Source organism: Salminus brasiliensis, chromosome 4 (genome assembly GCF_030463535.1).
Source record: "Salminus brasiliensis chromosome 4, fSalBra1.hap2, whole genome shotgun sequence".
NCBI lineage: Eukaryota > Metazoa > Chordata > Actinopteri > Characiformes > Bryconidae > Salminus > Salminus brasiliensis.
The window spans coordinates 36478083-36499972 of record NC_132881.1 but is presented as its reverse complement, the minus strand read 5'-3'; the positions used below and the strand labels follow the sequence as shown (position 1 = coordinate 36499972).

General features: G+C 41.8%; 1 protein-coding gene across 4 annotated transcripts in view; it reads right to left on the bottom strand.

Annotated features, from left to right (window-relative positions):
* inpp5a (inositol polyphosphate-5-phosphatase A) overlaps positions 1 to 21890 on the bottom strand; it is a 185771-nt gene that overhangs the window by 135669 nt on the left and 28212 nt on the right. The window lies entirely within an intron of this gene.

Here is a 21890-nt window from a genome sequence, read left to right as displayed (position 1 = left end):
GACACAAATAAGCTACATATTGTGGACATCTGGGACAGCTGCTCAGTCACTGTTTCTTTCCAAATTCAGGGCAAAATGTAAAAAGCTATCCTGCTTTTTTTAGAGTACCTGTTGCTGTGAGGATTTGATTGCATTCAGCTACCCAACTCATCCCAAAGGTATTGGCTGGAGCACCATCCTTCCAGAGAACACAGTTCCACTGTGACACAGCTCAAAGAGCACAATGCTGAGGGGCTTTATACCCCTCTAGCCCCTTCTAGTATTGGCAGTATTTCTCTACAGGAAGACAAGCTGTGTGTGTGCGCATATCCATGAATCTGTGTCAGCAACGGGTGCAACGTCATGTAACTGAATGCAATCATTAGGAGGGGTGTCCACAAACATTTGAGCATATATTAGATGCATCAAGTAAGTATCTGTAGTAAACTTGACTAATGTTCTTTTGGCTGAACACAGTCCAATTCTCCCAGCAATGTCCCAACATCTAGTGTAAAGCCCTCCCAGAAGACAGTTGTTGGTGCAGCAAGAGTGGATACATACGCAAGAGTGGATACAGCAAGAGGATACATACGCAACTACTAGTGTCTATTAAGAAATGAAGTATGTAAAAGTGCAGACCCGCTCAGAGGAGCCTGTACGGTATTGTGTGGGCAGGGTTTGTGCTTCACCCTCACGTTGACAATGGGGACTGTGAATATGCATGGAAGGATGTGTGTGGTTGCACCTGTGTGAATGTCAGACTGTGCTGCGCTGATGTCATTAAAAAGATGCAGTATCTCCACGGCTTCAATATTCCTGAGTAACTTAAACCCCGATTCCCAGACAACCAGATGACTGTAGAACTGTTCCCATAGCAACCGATTCCCAAAACATAAACTTGCGTTCGGAGTGGCTGTGGCAGCTGTCCTGTGCAGCTCGGGCTAACAGAGCCACGAAAGCTGCTGCTTTACTCAGCGCAAGACTCTGGCCTGATCCAGCACACTATTCCCAGCAGCCAGGGACAAGCCGACGTGGAGCGGTAAATATGGAGAAAGTACAGTAGGAAATAAGACAACACCGTTCCCATGGGTGCCCGTGTAAGTCCTTGATACACTCTCTCACACACACCCTGCAGAGTGCACAGGGCTATATAAGGACATGAGTACTGAACCTTGTTATTAGGGAGAGGGAGGGGGAGAGCGAAAGCGAGGGAGTGTTAAAATTGGGTATACACTAAATATGGACTGTAGTTTAAGACGGGGTAAGAAAAGGCAGTGGTGTTCCACCTGCACCTTGTGTAGGCCTGTGTGGGACACAGTGGGTTTAGAACAAACAGTGACTTCTAGTGAAACACTGAAATCCTGAAATTTACACACAATGAGCAGCTATGAGCATGTTTTCTTAGGACGCTTTCAGCTTCTTTCCAATACGTCGGAATGGACAGTGGCAGTACTTCACAGCCGGCAGTGTGTAGAAGTGAAATATACACACACTGTCCAGCGCCCTCAGCTCTTGAAAGCAAATGAACAAGATCTCAGAACCACTCAGAAAAGCTATTTTCAGTGTCAGAGAAGTTAACTCAAGTACTGTGGAAACATAATGTCACAACATCTTCTATCTTTTACTAATGATGCACACTGCTCATGCTTATCCTCACACCATACCTCATCCATAATCTCCATCACTATATAGTTCAATCATTATTGGTATGGTCTAGTAGTTTGTTACAAAAACCACACTTGAACAGCATATGAATTCCTCTTTGTTATACACCATAACGCCATAACATTAACACCACCTAATGTTGAGCAAGTCGCCCCAGGGTTCCGCCACAACAGATCTGACCATTCCAGACATGGAGTACTCAAGATCTCTGATGGTGTCCTGTGGTATCTGGTAGGGTTGCAATGGTAAAAGCTTTCCTCTGTATGATAGTCTCCGAAAATATTATGATTTTACGGTATCACAGTATACATTGTTTTTATTGTCGTCTTCTTTTTATATATATATATTTTTTTACCTTTAAAGGAATAACAACTGTTTTTTGTGTTTTTTGGTTGAATAAAAGTTTTATTACAGTTTAATATTTAAAACTATTTAAGCATGTGTAAAATGTTTATGAGGTGGAGCTCTTTTGAACCATTTGAATTCCAGTTAATGCTAATGTCATTATGGATTCATCTGATGATTATTTTCTCCATTAAACTCTGACAATAGTAAGAAATTGGTGGGATTCTCTGTTCTTATGCCCCCCTATACCCCACCCCATATACCGGTATTGAGCAAATGCACACTGTATGCTAATCAATTTTCATACCACAGTCTTCTGCTGCAACCCTTGTATCTGGCACCAAGACGTTAGCAGCAGATCCTTTAAGTCCTGTAAGTTGTGAGGTGGGGCCTCCATGGATTGCATCAATGAGCCTCAAGTGCCCATCACCCTATAGCCCTGTTCACCTGTCCTTTGTTTGTACTTTTGGTAGATGCTGAAGTTTCTGTTGTTTTAAAGGTGTTCTGACCCAGTAGTCTAGTCATCACGATTTGTCCCTTTTCAAAGTGGCTCCTATTCTTATGCTTGTCAGTTTTTTCCTGCTTTTAACACATAACCTTCAAGAACTGACTGTTCACTTGCTGTCTAATATATCCCACCCCTTTGGCAGACTCTTTCATAGTGTAAAAAACAGTTACAACACTCATAGGGCATGATCTAGCTGGAATGGTTCTATACAGAACCATTTCCTTTAAGCTTTAACAAAATAGATTTTTTAAAGATATGTGCAAAATTACACCTGCCCTTCAGACATTTAAATAAATAAGTACCATTAAATGAATGAACAGAACAACATCACTGGAATCACTCCGAGGCCTCACTTTCAGAGCACAGGCCAATCCTGCATGATCAATGACTCTCCACCAGATCTCCTCCATAAGAACATCTTGACCAAAATGTTCACTTCCCAGGTGTCCCAAGACTTTTGGCTTGTGCTCACAACAGCTAGACAATGAGGCCCAAAGGGTTTCTACCATAAGAGCAGAACAAAACCACCATCTGCCTGCATTAAGCACTTTGTCTATTTGGCTGCCACATTACTGCTTCAAGTGGCCCATTAAGCTGAAGAAGAAGAAAACCTGCACCAAACAAATCCTTCTAGCATTAGTTTCCATGTGCAGCGGGTTATCTGCAAAGATCAAGTAATAAACAAATTCTCAACTGTAAATAGACTGAGCCTTTATGGAAATTATGGGCTGATAATGACAATCAGTAATTCTATACATATACACACAGCCATGTTCTGATTTTGTACAGTTTTGCATATCTAAGCAATTATCCTTCAACTTTATCAGCTTAGCCTCCAAGATACCAAAACATATCACACCAGCTGTGAAATTATGCAAATGCAGTCTTTATTAGAATACACCTGTCATTAAATTCACAACTGAGCAACTCAGGCAAACATGACTTTCTATATCAACCCAATCAACCCAAACGATCTGAGTGTATTTTTCACACACACACACATATACACACACACATACACACACACATACACACAGAGCCACAAAACACTGACAGAGTGGCTGTTCCCAACCCTAACCTAAAGACCCACAATAATAAAAGTCAAGTAATGTGGCAATGCCACATAAAGGTAGTTCATAAACAGACTACTAAGCAGATGTGAACAATTCAACTGCACTATTTTAAAGTAAATGGGTATGTGGGAATGCCACAAAGAGACCATAAAAAAAATTGCAATTAAGATATTTATTGGGGTACAAACTCTCTGCCCTGCTTTTTTCCCTTTTTTATTTATTATTATGACAGTGAATAATGTACCCAGATCATTACTAAAATAATGCACAGTAGAGCTGGGCGATATGGAAAAAAGTTAAATCACAATATTTAAAGCCATATTTAACTATATATATTTAGTACAATATTTTGTACTCAATTAAATTAAATAAGACTGATTACACTCTTTGTAATGAAACATGCAGTTAATCAGTGCTCTTTAAGCACGGGCGATATCCACGATACACTCATAAAAGCAGATTGTGTAGCACAATAACCTTTAACACAAAAACAAATTTATCACAATATGATAAAATATTGTCATATTGCCCAGCTCTAATGCACAGATTAATCAATTACTAAATAAAGGTGAACCTTTCACTGTTTTGAACATGAGTGAGTTAGTGAATCCTGGTGCACAGGGCAATTCAGGTCATGTCAAAAAACAAATCTCCTAACCTGCTTAATCTAACATAACACTCAGTGCTTGGACCCTAATAGGTGCCACTTGAAATGTAATTTTCACACAAAAACTACATTAGCTGGATGTGTTGGTTGAATGATTATCATACAATGTGCAATACCCCCCCCCCCCCCCCCCACACACACACACACACACACACACACACACACACACACACACACATTAAGAGTCATTTGTAATTACCAGTAAATACTCTGGAAATAATACTGTTATTGCCTTTTTACTTCTATTATTTATTTTGTGTGTATAGTGGTAATTTAGCTACGTTTTTGTAACTGAGTGTCTTGACATCCCTTTCTGCTGAGACACTGAGAATTTCCCCACTGTGGGATTAATAAAGGATTATCTTATCTTATCTTTTCACAAATTGGTTCTCCCACAGAATTCTCTTTAAAAATGAACAGCTACACTATTCCCTTGAATGGCAGATCAATCATTCAAAGCGAAGTTTGCATTCTCACCAGCGCAGACTGTGTGAACTATCTAACCTTTCAGCAAGTGTTTAATGTGTGTACAGTAATTCCAGGAATAAGAACGTAGAAATAAACTGTTTTTTTCCACTTGCAGTGGTTCATACAACCACATGACCAGACCACTGAATGTGCTGATAGGCTGGAGTGAAATGAGAGCGTGACTGATTGTGCAGAATGCTGATTGCATTAACTCCTCACGTGTTGAATTAGGCCAATACATTTAACCTAGACCTAGTTATGATAGGGTAACCAATTATCCTGGCCATGTGACTGGACAAGTTTTGTGCCCTCTGCTATGTCCTAGTTTGGTTTTACAGTTTGACATTTTCAACAAACTACATATTTTAAGTTCTCTTTTGTCCCTTTGGGCGATTGGCTAGGACAAAACGGAATAGTAGACAGAGGATGAGGACAATAAGGGTTATTTATATTTATATAAAAAAAAAAAAAAGCAGAGGAACACATCCAAGATTATTTGTACTCTACATACAGTGGGGAGAACAAGTATTTGATACACTGCTGATTTTTCAGGTTTTCCCACTTGCAAAGCATGTAGAAGACTGTAATTTTTATCATAGGTACTCTTCAACTGTGAGTGATGGAATCTAAAACAAAAATCCAGAAAAATACATTGTATGATTTTTAAATAATTAATTTCCATTTTATTGTGGGAAATAAGTATTTGATCATCTATCAACCAGTAAGAATTTTGGCTCTCACAGACATGTTACTTCTTCTTTAAGAAGCCCTCCTGTTCTCCACTCATTACCTGTATTAACTGCACCTGTTTGAACTCGTTACCTGTATAAAAGACACCTGTCCACACACTCAATCAGTCAGACTCCAGCATCTCCACAATGCCCAAGACCAGAGAGCTTTGTAAGGACATCAGGGATAAAATTGTAGACCTGCACAAGGCTGGGATGGGCTACAGGACAATAGGCAAGCAGCTTGGTGAGAAGGCAACAACTGTTGGTGCAATTATTAGAAAATGGAAGAAATGCAAAATAACGGATAATCTCCCTCGGTCTGGGGCGCCATGCAAGATCTCACCTCGTGGAGCATCAATGATCTTGAGGAAGGTGAGGAATGAGCCCAGAATTACACGGCAGGACCTGGTCAATGACCTGAATAGAGCTGGGACCACAGTCTCAAAGAAAACAATCAGTAACACTCTACGCCGTCAAGGATTAAAATCCTGCAGTGCACGCAAGGTGCCCTTCCTCAAGCCAACGAATGTCAAAGCCCGTCTGAAGTTTGCAAATGACCATCTGAATGATCCAGAGGAGGAATGGGAGAAGGTCATGTGGTCAGATGAGACAAAAATAGAACTTTTTGGTTTAAACTCCACTCGTCATGTTTGGAGGAAGAAGAATGATGAGTACAACCCCAAGAACACCATCCCAACCGTGAAGCATGGCGGTGGAAACATCATTCTTTGGGGATGCTTTTCTGCAAAGGGGACAGGACGACTGCACCGTTTTGTGGGAAGGATGGATGGGGCCATGTATCGTGAGATTTTGGCCAACAACCTCCTTCCCTCAGTAAGAGCACTGAAGATGGGTCGTGGCTGGGTCTTCCAGCATGATAACGACCCACAACACACAGCCAGGGCAACTAAAGAGTGGCTCCGTAGGAAACATCTTAAGGTCCTGGAGTGGCCTAGCCAGTCTCCAGACCTGAATCCAATAGAAAATCTTTGGAGGGAGCTTAAAGTCCGTGTGGCCCAGCGACAGCCACGAAACCTGAAGGCTCTGGAGGAGATCTGTATGGAGGAGTGGGCCAAAATCCCTGCTGCAGTGTGTGCAAACCTTGTCAAGAACTACAGGAAACGTCTCATCTCTGTAATTGCAAACAAAGGTTTCTGTACCAAATATTAAGTTTCTTTTTCTGGTGTATCAAATACTTATTTCCCACAATAAAATGGAAATTAATTATTTAAAAATCATACAATGTATTTTTCTGGATTTTTGTTTTAGATTCCATCACTCACAGTTGAAGAGTACCTATGATAAAAATTACAGTCTTCTACATGCTTTCCAAATGGGAAAACCTGAAAAATCAGCAGTGTATCAAATACTTGTTCTCCCCACTGTATTTCTACTCACATGATATTAATTGTGAGGAACAGTGACCTTCATAAGCTCCATAAAACGAATGTGGGGTCACTTTGCCTCTCAGGACTCCAGAAGCTCCAGAGAGAAAAGGTAATAAAGTAGGCCTCACTTCCTCCGGAGTACCCTCCAAAATTAGGGCTGTACCTTCATTCTGAGCACAAGTTAATTTGCAGCTAATTAGAGATGGGGCTCCACTGAAGTCAAGCTAAAAATACATCCGCAACTCCGAGTGGTCTTCCTTAATTCAGCTGCCAACTCTTCTCTCAGTCTCACTCTTTTCTCTCTTTTCTCCTTCATCTATCTGACCCAGTTTTCTTGAACTCAATTTAATTTCAGCTCCAACATCTGAGGCATAAGACAGCAGTGAGAACGTTTCAGGAACCGCTCTGAAGAGCCAGGCACTCTGAAATAAATCAATACAACAACTCCAACGAATCCAACCCCCTCTAGAAGACAGTGCTGGCAAAACAAAGCCAGATTGGATTTAGAAAACTGAGTCACAAAGCTAATTTAGACAACTGCTAAAAATGCCATGATTTCACACCCAGCATTCCACTGAAAGGCCAATGAATAGCTTTGGATTACGCAACACAGAACATGCTCAGAGGAACCGCAATGGTTTGAACCTGCCAAATTTTACTCTCCATGAAAAACACACACACACACACACACACACACACACACACACACACACACACACACACACACACACAGAGAGAGAGTGTGCGCGCGCGAGAGAGAGAGAGACAGAGAGAGAGACAGAGAGAGAGAGAGAGAGACAGAGAGAGAGAGAGAGAGAGACCGAGAGAGAGACAGAGAGAGAGAGAGAGAGAGACAGAGAGAGACAGAGAGAGACAGAGAGCGAGAGAGAGAGAGAGAGAGAGAGAGAGAGAGAGAGAGAGAGAGAGAGAGAGAGACAGAGAGAGAGAGAGAGAGAGAGAGACAGAGAGAGAGAGAGACCGAGAGAGAGACAGAGAGAGAGAGAGACCGAGAGAGAGACAGAGAGAGAGAGAGAGAGAGAGAGACAGAGAGAGACAGAGAGAGAGAGAGACAGAGAGAGACAGAGAGAGACAGAGAGAGACAGAGAGAGAGAGACAGAGAGAGACAGAGAGAGTTAGCAGTTAGATCAGTTCATAGCTTTCCTGGATACACACTGCTTCAGGGCAGAAGTGTTCTCTGCACTTGCTCATCAGCGTTTAGATGTGAAAGAGGAATGAGGAGTGTGACACTAAAGGTGTTACGCTCGTTTCACTACCAAACCCCAGGACATTATCGAAACACTTTTCCCAGCAAACAAACAAAAATGGCAAAATCATAGGCATTTATATATACATATTTTACATGCACGTTCTACCCAGGAACCTTCAGCATGTTAGCAACATGCCATGCTAAGCTTTGCTCAAGCCGACTGCCGTCTGACTAGGTAGAGTGCAAATGACACAGGATGCAGAAGACCAACTTGCTTTTTTCCATTCAGCAAGGGGCTTTGCTAAAGCTTAGCTTTAGGATGTCTAAATTTAGCTTAAGTGAAACTTTATTTACTCGGCATCAGGTTTGATGTACAAGGCTACTATTACGTATTCACACACACAGATCCACACCCACAAGATCGTCCGTATGCCTGATGTTTTGGAGATGTTCTGACCCAGTCGTCTAACCATTATAATGTCTGTTCAATTGCTGCCTAATACATTCCACTCCTTGACAGATGGCACTGTAGCTAAAGATAATCAATAGTGTTCCACTTCACCAGTCAGTGGTGCTAATGTTATGTCCGATCAGTGTAAATTAATGGCAGTTTCTGCAGTCCTAGAGACAGACAGCGAGAGAGAGCGAGAGCCACAAAAACAAAGTGTTAAGCTCTCCATCACTTTCTAACACACCGTACCTGCCAACTGTTGCCTGGTTACCTGAGCGCTGAGGCGACCCCAAAAGGCCAGTGTGTAAACAGAGGGGGCAGAAATAAAGCCAAGAGCAGAGGGGAAGAGAAGGAGGTTTGGAGAGAGACAGGGAGAGTTGGTAAAGAGAAGAGTGCAGTAGCGCTCTCTCTCTCTCTCTCTCTCTCTCTCTCTCTCTCTCAGTTCTGATTTACCACATGCATGACACAGGAGATCTGACAACCATACACATGACGAATCAGACACACACATCACCACCACTCATGTCGTTAAAAGCCTAGTAAGATGAGCATTACTCCACAGTCAGGCGGTTTCACACCTCAACCTGACAGATACCAGCACCAGGTCAGGAGTGTGTGTTCTCCTGAGGTAAATGGAAAAAGCTCACAAACGAAAGTGAAAGCCGTTACATGCACAGCATAGAGGCACAGGGATCAATGTCAACAAAAACAGTCGAATCTTATCTGGCGTTTCCTAAAAATAATACATAAATATGCCTCGTTTTGTCCCTTTATGGAATTTTCCTTTTAAGCATGGAATTCAATTCCTGACAGGAGGAAAATTAATAAGATGAAATGCAATATCTGTTAACTATGTATATAAACGAGGCTGTGGTGGCTCAGTAGTTAGAGCACTAGGGTCTTGATCACAGGGTTGTGGGCCCGATACCAAAGTCCAGTAATCAGACCCTGTTAGGACTCTAAGCAAGGCCCTTTACCCTCTCTGCTCCAGGGGTGTTGTAGCATGGCTGACACTGGCTTTATAAGCTAAGATATGTGAAGAGAAGAAATGTCCTTGTACTGTACAAGTATAGATGGCAATAAAAGCATATTATATGATTAGGCTTCAAGTAAAAAAAAAACAAAAAATAAATAAATAAAAATATATTAATCCCTATGCTCAATAACTGAATAAGCCCATGATTTTAAATTCAGATTTCAGTTTCAAATTACATTTTCATATATTTTATTAAATGACTTCTGGCAGATAACTAGCTGACGGAAGCGAATGCCGGAATTCAGCATAGAATTGCACTCGACTGTCACTCTGAAGGCCCCTTCACTGACAATCCACTGTCGGACTGTGAACACAAAAAGAAGGCTATGTAGTCTCTGGGGAACAGCAGCAAAGTTAAAAATACTGACAGACCAAGAACAGAGCTAGAGCTAGAGCTAGAGCTAGAGCTAGAGCGAGAGAGAGAGAGAGAGAGAGAGAGAGAGAGAGAGACATATGTAATTGCTTATGTCTTTACTTGTTTGGATTGTGAAGAACAATCACAGCAGGATCTTCAACACCACTCACTAACTGGGAGAGATACCAGCAGGACTGGTCTTCAGAGAGGCGGGCTGTTATGTAATCCTCAGCAAGGGTCACTCATTATAGAACTAATTAGTCCAAGACCATGGAGGCCCAGAGAGCAGCTACAATTAATCAGTGAACTTGACCCACTCCTCCAGAGACACAGGAGGACAGGGGGCAACATGTCAGAGTGGATCAGAGAACTGATACGCATATATATATATATATATATATACACACACACACACACACACACACACACACACACACACACACACACACACACACACACACACACACACACACTCTATCAGTACAAAAGCTCTCTATCAGTACAATACGTTCAGTATCATTAGTATAGGATATGACAACACACTTAGCCTAATTGCAGGTGTGCTCTCCAGGAAGTGAGCATGGAAAAGTAAACACACATTTACTCGTTAGCAAACACGCTGGGTAGTTACGGCGGGGGAGTAGCACATTGTTTTTCTTCGAGCATGGTGTAGATTTTTGCTTTCAGTCCCTAAACTGCAGATGCCTTAATGTGTTTGGTTTCCAGGCACAGCTGGATGTACACAACAGACATATACATACACACAATATTAGGGTTGGGCGTAGAGCTGGGCGATATGGAAAAATTGTATATCACTATATTTAAAGACGTATTTTAAGAGATAAAATATTTATTGTAATATTTTGTCATATAGACAAAATGCACCAACAGCGTAAAACAAAAACCCTGCTATCCAAATACTCTCCCATACTAAGTACAGTGATTCTTTACTCAAAATATGCTGCATTAATTAAGACTGATTACACTTTAAGCACTGAGGATATTCATGATACACTCCTAAAAGCATCTCGTATACAATGATAACTAATTTTAATCACCAAATTGGGCGGCATAAAGGGAATACCGTGGTATTTCAAAATGTTGCCTGAATCTCAGTGAGGACGGTTTTGCAAAGTTATGACCTGTGTGATGTGTCAAATTTCTGTCCTGTCTCTATGTAGTACATGACCAAATAAGCTTATTCCCCCATGTGCATTTAAAAGAGCCACAGAATGGGGGTTTTGTGGTCTTTTTCAGACTTATTCGGGGGGAAGGGACTAAGCCCACCGTAGTTGTGAGTTAACGTCACGCTGAGCTCATTTAAAAGGGTGATCAAGCAAACCTGGATATCAAACGTGCCCGAAAATAGTCAAAAAAACACTCAAGACCGTTCCCTCGATTCTGCGCTCTCAGCTGTACTGCTTTATGCTCTAAACGTGTGATTTGTGCCCCAGTTAGCTGGAACATGGTCTGTGCTGTGGTGTTTATAGTGCTAGCTAGCTGCCCAGAAGTCCAAACACGGCAGAACCTTAGTTCTCAGTTTGCCTTTCTGTTAATCCCAGTTTTTATTCTCAGCACTAGTGTCGGTAGCTCAGCTGTACAATACTCGTTGAAGCTGTAGCTGAGCAAAGGCTAGCTTAGCGAGATGACCACAGATCCAAGCTTGAATTTCATCTCATTTGAATTTTCTTTTTCTTTTCCTTTCAGCAGCAGTCGCTCGATTTGAGTCAGTCTAAACGTTTTCACCATGTAAGCAAACTGAACTTTGTATTTGATCATTTTCAGTTTGGAAATAATGCATGTTGAAGTGGTACAGAAGCCACAGAAAGGTAAAACGATTTGGACTACTTGCAACTTACAGCCCTGACCCTTTACCCCCGACCCCCAGGTAATACTTGAGATGAGATGGTATGGGGACCATCCTTACTCTACATGGACAAAAGTTTTGGGACACCCCCACATTACACCTACAAGAGGTTTTATTACATCCCATTCTAAATCCATTGATATGGAGTTGCTTCCCTCTTTACAGCTTTGGAATTCTGCAGTTATTGAGTCGTTGGGGACTTTTATGCATCATGCATTCTGCAACACCGCTCTGCAACTTTATGTGGTCTGCCACTTCGTGGCGGAGTTGTTGCAGTTCCTGAACACTTCCACTTTGATAATACCACTAATAGTTCATTGAGGAAAATCTAGGAGAAAAGAAATTTCTCCAATTGACTTTGTGCAACTAGTGCAGGTGTGTAGTGAGGTGGCCTAGTGAGAGGTTTTGGCACCTCACTAGGCCATAAGCCTAGTAGAGTCACTAATTCACTTAATACATCCCAAATACATACTTATCTGCCATAGTTTTTGCAAACCATGTGCATGTTCAGCCCATTTGGCGGTCTCATTACTGGTCTATACCACATACACATATGAGTATAACCAAAAAATAACCATGGCCTCACAGTTTCTTTAGAAGAGATCCTCCAATCAGGGCTTGAGACTTTATATTCAAAAGCTCTGATTTAAAAAGTCATGTCACACACTCTCTTACGATCTCTGTGGAATTGAGTGTGTGTGTGTGTGGGCTCTGAGGACACGTGGGGGGTGTGCTGTTGATTAGAGCAGGGAGTGGTGTGAAGCTCCTGCAGTGAGGGATATGGAAAAAAGCTTGTCTGTCATAACAAAATTCGAGAAGCAACAGGGATAGAGGCCACCACATCAGAGAGATCTGACTAAATCTGACCATTTCCTCCTCAGCTCTCTTTTCCATTAAACAAGCATGCAGAAAAGTCCAAGCAGGCAGGGCCAGGGTGGACTGAGCTGGACTCGATTTCTAGAACATGTCCAGGACAGTATAGCACTGTGTATAAACGTATTGTTAATATTATACTATATAGGTAAATAACTGTTGGTTCTTGGGGGGGGGGGCTTAAAAATGATCCTCTCTCATCTGGAACCATTTTAGGAAAAACCTAGAAGCCGGTGTGGACAATGGGTCGCCTCGCAGCACCCATTCAGCTGCAGCACAGGGCTTCCTCTGAGCTAAAAAAGGGCAAGACTTCATGCTTACAGTGCAGACTTAAGCTAATCCCTGTGGTTACTTGACACAGTTATTTAGCTCCAATGGAGCAGACAGAGAACAGCCTTACTGACCACTGAAACACAGAGAAACCTCCAAGTGCCTGTCTAATCCTATTACAACAAAACAAATGTACAAGTTTGTGGACAGTGGGCTTGTGAGATCGTCCGTCTAATGCCCAATCTAACTGCACTTGACATTTCTATCACTTTCCAGGCACACATTTCATCAATAACAACTCAACAACCAGACAGAGACAAACTGAGATCCACCTCCAACAGTGACTGACAGAATGACAGTATGTGAACATTGGGCCAGGCATCAGAAAAGTGCTCTGGCAGAGCAGAAGGGGCGCAATAAGGAGAATGGTGTCTCTTTCAGTGGCACTGTGAGCTCATAACACCAGCTGCACAAGACCTCTCTGGAGAACACAGATTTGTGTAAAACCCTTTAATATTACTGTACTACCACATAAGTCCACAACATTTTTTTCATTTCTGATGCCGGCTCTGCATCTCTCAGCTACTAAAAAAAGCATGTGTTACAGCTGACCATTAGAGGAAGCATGATTTGTATTTATGGCAGTGGATTTATGACACTCCCAAACTGTAGGGGGAGCCCAGGAGCAAAACACACCAATTCTTGCATAATGCTGCTTTGAATAGTACATCCACCCTGAGTATCAGCAGGTCTTCTGGCCTACCCAGCACATATGAAATAAGCATTTATGGGGGGGCTTAGAGAGACTGCAGTGAGAGTCAACATTCGGAAGGTCTCAGCCCACCACTACATAATAGAGGGGGAAAGTCTCGCCATTAACAATTGCGGTAGAGTTATGGACGCAGCAGAACTGAATTTGTAACCTCTTGGGGGTGCACAAGTCAGGTTAGGAGCATTAAAAGTGTACATTATCAGCAGAACACAGCTTTTGTCAGTCAAATCACTTGTTTTAACCAAATGCCATAATTCCAGACTATTGTCACATGATGATTCATACTAGCCCCGAATTCCCAGCAGCGAAGCAGACTGAACACTGCAACAGAACTGGGGCGAAAGGGAGTGTGTTTCAAGTACAAGTCAGTAAGTTTCTTCTTCAAATAAATTACAAAGACACACCCAGGTGGGATTTACGGCCTTCTTCTTTCACGCATGGTGAGCTCCACCAATCGGACTGGCTCTCCTCAATTCCACAATGAAAGTGTACCGAATCCACACGTCACTGCTGAACTGATGAGGGCTGGACTTACAGAGACTCTTTCCTGCTATCATACCTAAAATACAGCAGAGTAGGAGATCGCTCCACACAGAAACAGGTTCTGAAAAGATGTTGCTCACTGAAGGAAGTTGTTCTTGGGCAGAGTAGATAAGGGAGAAGGAAGCAGGAAATCCCCGGTGAAGGAATTTCAGAGCCGGCAGAACAGGACAAAGCCTTGCTCCTTGTTTCTTCAGCTTGGAGACACGGAAAAAACGAGCACACGCGCACGTGCGCGCACGCACGCACACACACGACCTGGGTCCCAGTGCAGAGGTCAGCAACGACAATATTTTATTGTTACCCTAATAATAATAATAAAAAAGTGCACTGTACACTGACTAACTGCCTGCACTGAGAGCATAATTTAGAACTGGTTAACTGGGTGTCGGACAGCAAATATTGAATAAAATCAGTAGTAATAGGTGTTTGACAGCATTTATTTTGCATATCTAGTACCTAGAAATGCTAGTGATTTTGTCTGTGTGCACTTCTGCTCACCCTTACCCCCGGGTTCCCTCTGGTAGATTTCCATAAGCTTCTTAAAATCGGCCTACAACCTGATCACAGCCGGAAGGCTCTAGTATAAACATCTCAATAATGGACACTATTGAAGCCGTGGCTATTACTCACCCGAGGAAAGTATTCACTCACGGCATGGTGAACACTACTGAAAGTCATAAAGAACCTCAGGATAATCTTGAACAAGAACAGTGTGCAGAGCATAGCATGCTAATGGTGTGGATAGCATGGGGGTGGCAGTGTCACGGTGAACATATGTTATTTCACCAATATTTTAAGGGATTACCAACAAGTAACTATACTTAGACTTTCATAACTTTATATTCTTAAAGCTTGAACTTCACAAGCAAACTCAACACACTAAAATCAAACGTATAGGCTTCCTTTTCCTTTACATTTGAACGTTTTCTCAGTAACAGCCCGATTCTCTCCCGAAACCCCTCTCATGAGCCAAAACTTAGGCTTTACCAATGAGGGGTTCCTGCCTGTTGTCCGTGTAAATGGCAGTAGAGTTGTAAAGGTTTCTCTGCCTCATGGTTTTCACAGGGCCTGGGCATTGATACACATCACCGGACCCTAAAGGGCACAACATTCAAAATCCCCCTTTCTTTTACTCTTTAAACCCCTGCTTTTGTCCATATGAAGGATCTCGTATGAGAACAGAAGGGTTCCACTACTGGGCTTTGCCCAAGTCCGAAATACTTTGAGCACACTGTTTTTGCTGGGCAATGGCGTTACACACAAAACACATTGAAAGAGCACTTGGCGCAAGCAGTGGTTGCTGAGACTGGTGTGTTATCTTGGTCTGCTATTCCAACCGCTGGATCAGCTGCGGTTGGTATTACACAGTGGCCATTACCACTGCCCTCCAGGCAGCAGACTGGGGTCTGATCCCAGACCTAAGCGAGGCCACCATGCTATCTCTTGGGCAAGACTTCAAACGCTGAATTCACCGCTTCAAATGCTTCTTCTGTAACATGATTACAACTGCAAGTTATGTTGGGGTATTATGGGCCAGACAATTAGACAGGACTGAAGAGCAAAATGTCTGATGATGCTGGAATGCTGCTCTACAATTTCTGGATTGTATTTAACTGATGGCATTTTGTTCAGTTTGTTACTCACATAAATAAATATTATATTTCTTCCATATTACAATCCTGGTGATGTTATTCAGTGTCTACATATTAAATGAAAAATAGGAAAAATATCCAATATTAGAGCTTGTCCTACAACTCCCATATCAATAAATCATTTGATTTCAATCGTGCGCTGTATTTTGTTCCCATGGCCAGGACCATGCTTGGAAGACATAGTCATTAAATATGAAAAGTGAAAGTTTGTGTTTAGGGGACTACAGCCTCCCATTCCCACTTCCATTCTCCATCTGGAAAATTTGCTGCCTGCCTGAAAAACAGCGATGACAATTTCTCCAACTTTGGACATATTCGCCCGTCTGAGGGGTCACTCGTGCTCTCACGAGGCCCCAGCGGACCTGTACAGGACTCCATAGTAGGTCTGTTAGAGAAACTCTTGGGTCGGGGACAATTTTATTTTCCTATGCAGAAGCTCATTCCCCTCCAGCAGCATGACTGATGGTGTGACTATTTTGAGCTGCAGGACAGAAATGATAAGCTCTGATAGCTATGCATGGTTTCTAACATGTCAACAGCACTGCTGCCCACAGCTGCAGGTGCTTTAAGACATCGTCCTTGAGAAGGCACTGACGACAATTCACTTGAATCAGGCTGGACACTGAGGATATGGGAATATGGCAGTGTCCCTGTTGATACTAATGGAAAACTGCAGTCATGATTAGGCCTTTAAATTTGAATTATCACATGCGACCAAGTATGACACTGGTGGTTTGAAATGATGCCTGAAATGACAGTTGCAGCAACGTCCAGTAGGAGTATTTCCATTCGTATTTTTTCTTATTAAAAGGATAAACATTTTTCATTGACTTTTCAACACTGAACAGGCTATATCCTGCAGCCAATTACAGATAACACACAGACCTGGGAAATGGTTCTGCAGAAACTTTGTAAGAAGTTTGAGAAGCTTGAACTTATCAGAAATAAGGGCAATCCAGGCCGGTTGTGCATTATTCATAAGCCTGGCGTAATGAGAATCAGGCCGGCAAAGATTTACATTAAAAAGCTGCTCCACTTTCACCAATTTTAGAACCTTGCAGACATCCGATAGAGTTTAGAGATGAGCAAGGGCTCGTTTAGAAATCAGACAAGCAAGAGTGAGTGAGAAAGAACCTTCACCACAAATGTCATAAATATTTTTCTTTGCCAGCCAAGCTGTGTCGCTTTTGCACATTAAGCGGCAATGCGCACAAGCAGGGTAGCTCTGCAAAAGGAAAATCAATTGGAAAAATGTAATAGTCATATAATTGTTTCACTTTGCTGACTGCACTCTAGATATCAGTGTATAGTGTGGTAATGCGTCAGCTTCTGCTCACACGTGAGGCTGGACAAGTGAATCATACTCCTCATTATGTTCTTAATTAGTAGATTACAAGCAAAGTATATAAATAAAATGAAGCAGCGATCCAATAGTATTCACTGCCCCCGATTCAGGCACCGCTACGCTTCATAATGTAAGAGCAGAGAAACATACAGCTATGATATACATATTATAGCAAACAGCAAAACTTTCTCCTATTTAACCAACAGTGCCCTCGGCCAATCAGCAACTATTTTGTTTCGAGATGCCCGGTTCCAACTGTTCCATCCTGGTTCCGCCTGACCTGGCTCTCCACTGCCCTCCTGCCCTGTCCTGCTCAGGGGTCCCCACTGATTCATGCTCATCTCACTGCATGATTATGCTTCTGACTTTGTCTACCTACATGGACAATCATTCTCACTCACATTTCCATCTTGTTTGGCTTGATGCCACATTTACTATTTTCTTAATTCAGTTTAGTTTTATTGTTTTTATTCCGGTTTTGCTTTTTGATGTGCTATCTGGTGTCGACATGAGGAGGATGGGCTTCTCTTTTGAGTCTGGGTTCCTCTCAAGGTTTCTTCCTCTCGACCCAAGGGAGTTTTTCCTTACCAGTGTTGCCATTAGCTTGCTCAAAAGAGGCTTGAACCCAGATCTCTAAGCTGCTTTGTGACCACTTTTGTTGTAAAATGCCTATATAAATAAAACTCTAATTGAATTAGCGAGTATTCCAGCTCGGAAAAACAGCTAAAATTCACACACACCACCTTCAGCAGCCTGCTCTGTCCAGCACAATTATTTACTTTAGTGATAAACAACAATTTGGTTCATTTATATCTGTGTTCATTTATTATATTCTGTTTTACAAAGTTAGTAAAGTAATGTTTAATTCAATCCTGATGCCAATCCTGATGTCTCTCTCACCCACAGGTGAGGTATACGGTTTATTAATTCAACAATGGGGTTGGGTCAAGTATCGGTCATCAGCCGATGCACAGAGTTTAGGTATTATTATTATTACCTATTATTATAGGTATTATATTAGGAATCGGAACAGAAAAGTTAGACTGGTGCAACACTAACATATGTAATACACACACACACACACACACACACACACACACACACAGGGTGTATAGTACATGTGTTATATTGTGTGTGTGTATATAGTACTACAACCTGTTATTTCCCAGTAAGCCAACTATGTCCAGTCTAGGCACATCAAGGGAAACAACAAACGGAAATGAGGACAAATTACAGAAAATACTTCAAACACATTTTGTAATAATCAGAGCCCAAATCTCTGTTCACGCTCTTCAATTTTCAGAATCATGGACTGTTTCAGGTTCATAACCCCTTCATGTTCAATTAGCCTTACATTAGCAAGTAAAGTGCATGTGTGAAAGGAGCAGGAGAACGCATGAGAGAGAGAGGGGGAAAAAAAAATAAATGTCAGGGTTCTTTTTCATTTTCTTTCATTCCACCTCCAGTTAGGTAATAAATAATCTAAGAAGGGAAAATAAATACTTTCAGTGGCTCACTAACAGTTTTTACAGCAGTTTGCATTGTGTTAGATATCAGGAAAATCCCTTTCTACCACGCAGCCCAGTATGGAGCTGCAGACACTTAAAGGTCTTCCGCTACGCTAAAAAGAATACGAATACCCTGTCTCACTGTAGAAGAGGCGGTAAACAGGAAATGGTTATGAGAGACGTTACACCCCGACAGGAGAGCGACTTCATGCTTCCTTTAAGCTTCAGACGAGTACTCATTCCTTTCAGTCAGCTGTGCTGATACAGCCCCCGAAACGCAGCGCTCCCTGAGCCGCTCTCCATTTCAACTCTGCCCTTCCATCCGGATTCTCCAAACTCATCCAACAACCCATCCACACATCTTCCTCTCTTTCTTCTCCCCTCTCTTATCTCCTGTCCTTCTCCACAGCACGGCATCCTGTTTGCTACACAGTGGGACAAACATTGTCTCAGAGAGCCACGGAAGACATTTCACAGGCTATCACGTTTTCAGAGTAGGGCTGATATCTCTGTAATTGGGCTTTTCCTGTCCAGGAGAAGGGAGAGAATGACGGAGGATGAGAGAATGGGAGAAAGATACTGAAGCCTGAAGCTCTGAAGCCCAGCAAATGCAGAATTGGCAGCCAGGAGTTGCCAGCACAGCTCTGCGGACAATGTTGCCAACTGACAAAGATGTCTGGCTACGGTTTGTGATAAATAAACAACAGGTTTTTAAACCAGCAATACTAACATCTGGTGCTGTTACCACAGTAACTTTATAAACCGTTACAAGACACAGGCCTATATCAATGCGACCACTAAAAACCTTGTATTTCCAAAATGACAACTTCACAGGAGAAGGAAAAACCTTCTTAACCTTTAATGAATGTCAGTGTAAAAAGACTTTATTCTAAGTAGTTTAGGAGCATTTCTATTGGTCAAAATGTACAAAATTTGTTTTGGCAAAACATAAAGGAGAACTTCCAAGTTTAAATTACACCAAAAAGGGGGGGGGAGGGATTAACAAAACTGGATGCAGTGTTTTGGTGCATTTTGGATATACTGGATGAAGATAACAGTACTTAGCGCAAGGCTACATAGGATGCACGTTTCCCAGAGTCTGCCACAGTTTTTTAAGTAAATAGGTGTGCGCTGATCCGATACTCAATAATCAGCGTGATACTGGCCAAACTCACTGGATCGGATATAGAAACAATGATATAATCTGATCCATTACGCTAAACTATCACGTAAATCGATGGTTAAAGCCTACATGTGTGTGTTCAAGACTACAGACACACATTATAACAAGCAGCAATACTTACCTATCTAACCATGTTTTTATAGTCTTCACAACTTCAATAGCAGGCGTAAGTCCACTTAAGTCAACTTATGAGTAGAACATGGCCAAACCTATACAAATATCTAAGATTTAAACATATTTAAGTAGACTAGAATCTCTGTCTCTTTTTAAGCAAATAACGTTTTGTCAAACTAGGGCTGGACAATATATTGTTTCAGTGCCATCGTAACGTACACGAGCGCAGTCGTCACATCGCAGGCTGTGAAATGTCCTGTAAGTCAAATTAAAATCAATTAAGTTAGGAAACATCATGCTACAACCTGCTTGATACAACAGGGAAACCTGCACCATGTTCTTTATCCATGACATTTCTACCAGAAGCAGGTTAAATCTGCCCAATATCATTTTATCTTTAATACACAGAGGACAGGACATGTTGAATTGTTGTGAAAATTTCTGTATTTTTGAATATTACAGCAATAAATATATATATATATATATATATATATATATATATATATATATATATATATATATATATATATTACACAATGACAAAATGTGTCAGTTTTTTCCAAATCTCGTGCAGGCCTATGTCAAACTATCAAAAAAACATGCAAAATTAGTCTAGGGGTCTAAGATTTAGTAGACAGAACAAATATGGTATTGCTATTCATATCATGCCACCCCCACTTAGAAACAAGTGCAAGTGCATATGAACAAATCTGTCTTGATCTTTAATTGGAATGAAAGAAACAGGACTCGCAAAAATCTTTGCATGTAAACACAGAAAATGACCTCCATTAAATCATCACTTATTATATTAATGCTATATTCATAATAATCAAATGTTTGTGACAAAATAAATGAACAGTACCCAGATAAACAGCTCCTCAAATGTATGCTTTTCAGGTGCCCGGGTCTTTGGCACTGCACTGTCTTACGCAGCACAGTTTAAAAAGAAACTAAGACAAGAAAGAGCTACACAACTTCCCTTTCCTCTCCAGAAGAATCCTTAAATCTCATTGGTAGGCAACATCGACCACTCTCAAGCCAACTCATTAACCAGCTTCATGTTCATCGATTCCAGAGAAGCATCTTCCCACTTCCCGTCCTCCTCTCGCTTTACAGCAAATCGATAACGGGCTGAAACACTCCGCTCGAACCGCTAATGCAGCCGGGCTTCTCAGAAAGACAGGGACAAGACGGAAGTAGTGGAAAGGTCTGAAGCCAGAACAAAGTGCATCAACAAGAGTGTGGTCAGACCCTAGAGTGGCCACAGGGAAAAGATGCACTCTGCCAGACTGGCTGGCTGAGGCCGGTGAGGTTGATCAAGCCCTCTGTGTGTTACCATACTTATTGTTCCTCATGGAATCAACTCTGCATTACAAAATCCTCAGACATAATGGACTGCTTGCCTAGCTTGCCTTGTCCCTCCCTGGCTTTTTACATTCCTTTTAAAATATAAAGCCGTTGACTTTTATATACACAAGTCTCCATTTGTTTGACTGCCACTAAAATTACTGCGTTGAACTCAAAAACTCCTGGATTAGTGTGTGGGATAGTTTTTTTTTTTTTTTTTTTAAGGCTTAATCATGTCCTAGTTCCTCACAGTTAGTGTTTGTAGCCCCACTGTGACTAAATCTTCCACACCACATTGTTTGGAACTGCCCCAACACAAACAACAATTTCATTTCCCAACCCAATACAGGTACGAGCCAGGCAATAGCTGGAGAAACCAAGGCATCGCAATGGGAACGAGGCATGGTGTTTATGGCAGCTCTGACACCACTGGCTTACACTACATCATACTGGTCACATGTAGATAGCCTCTCCTCATCCTGGGAAAGGCCATACGTGGCACAGTGTGAATTTCATGAGTGGTGCGAACGAGTCACATATATC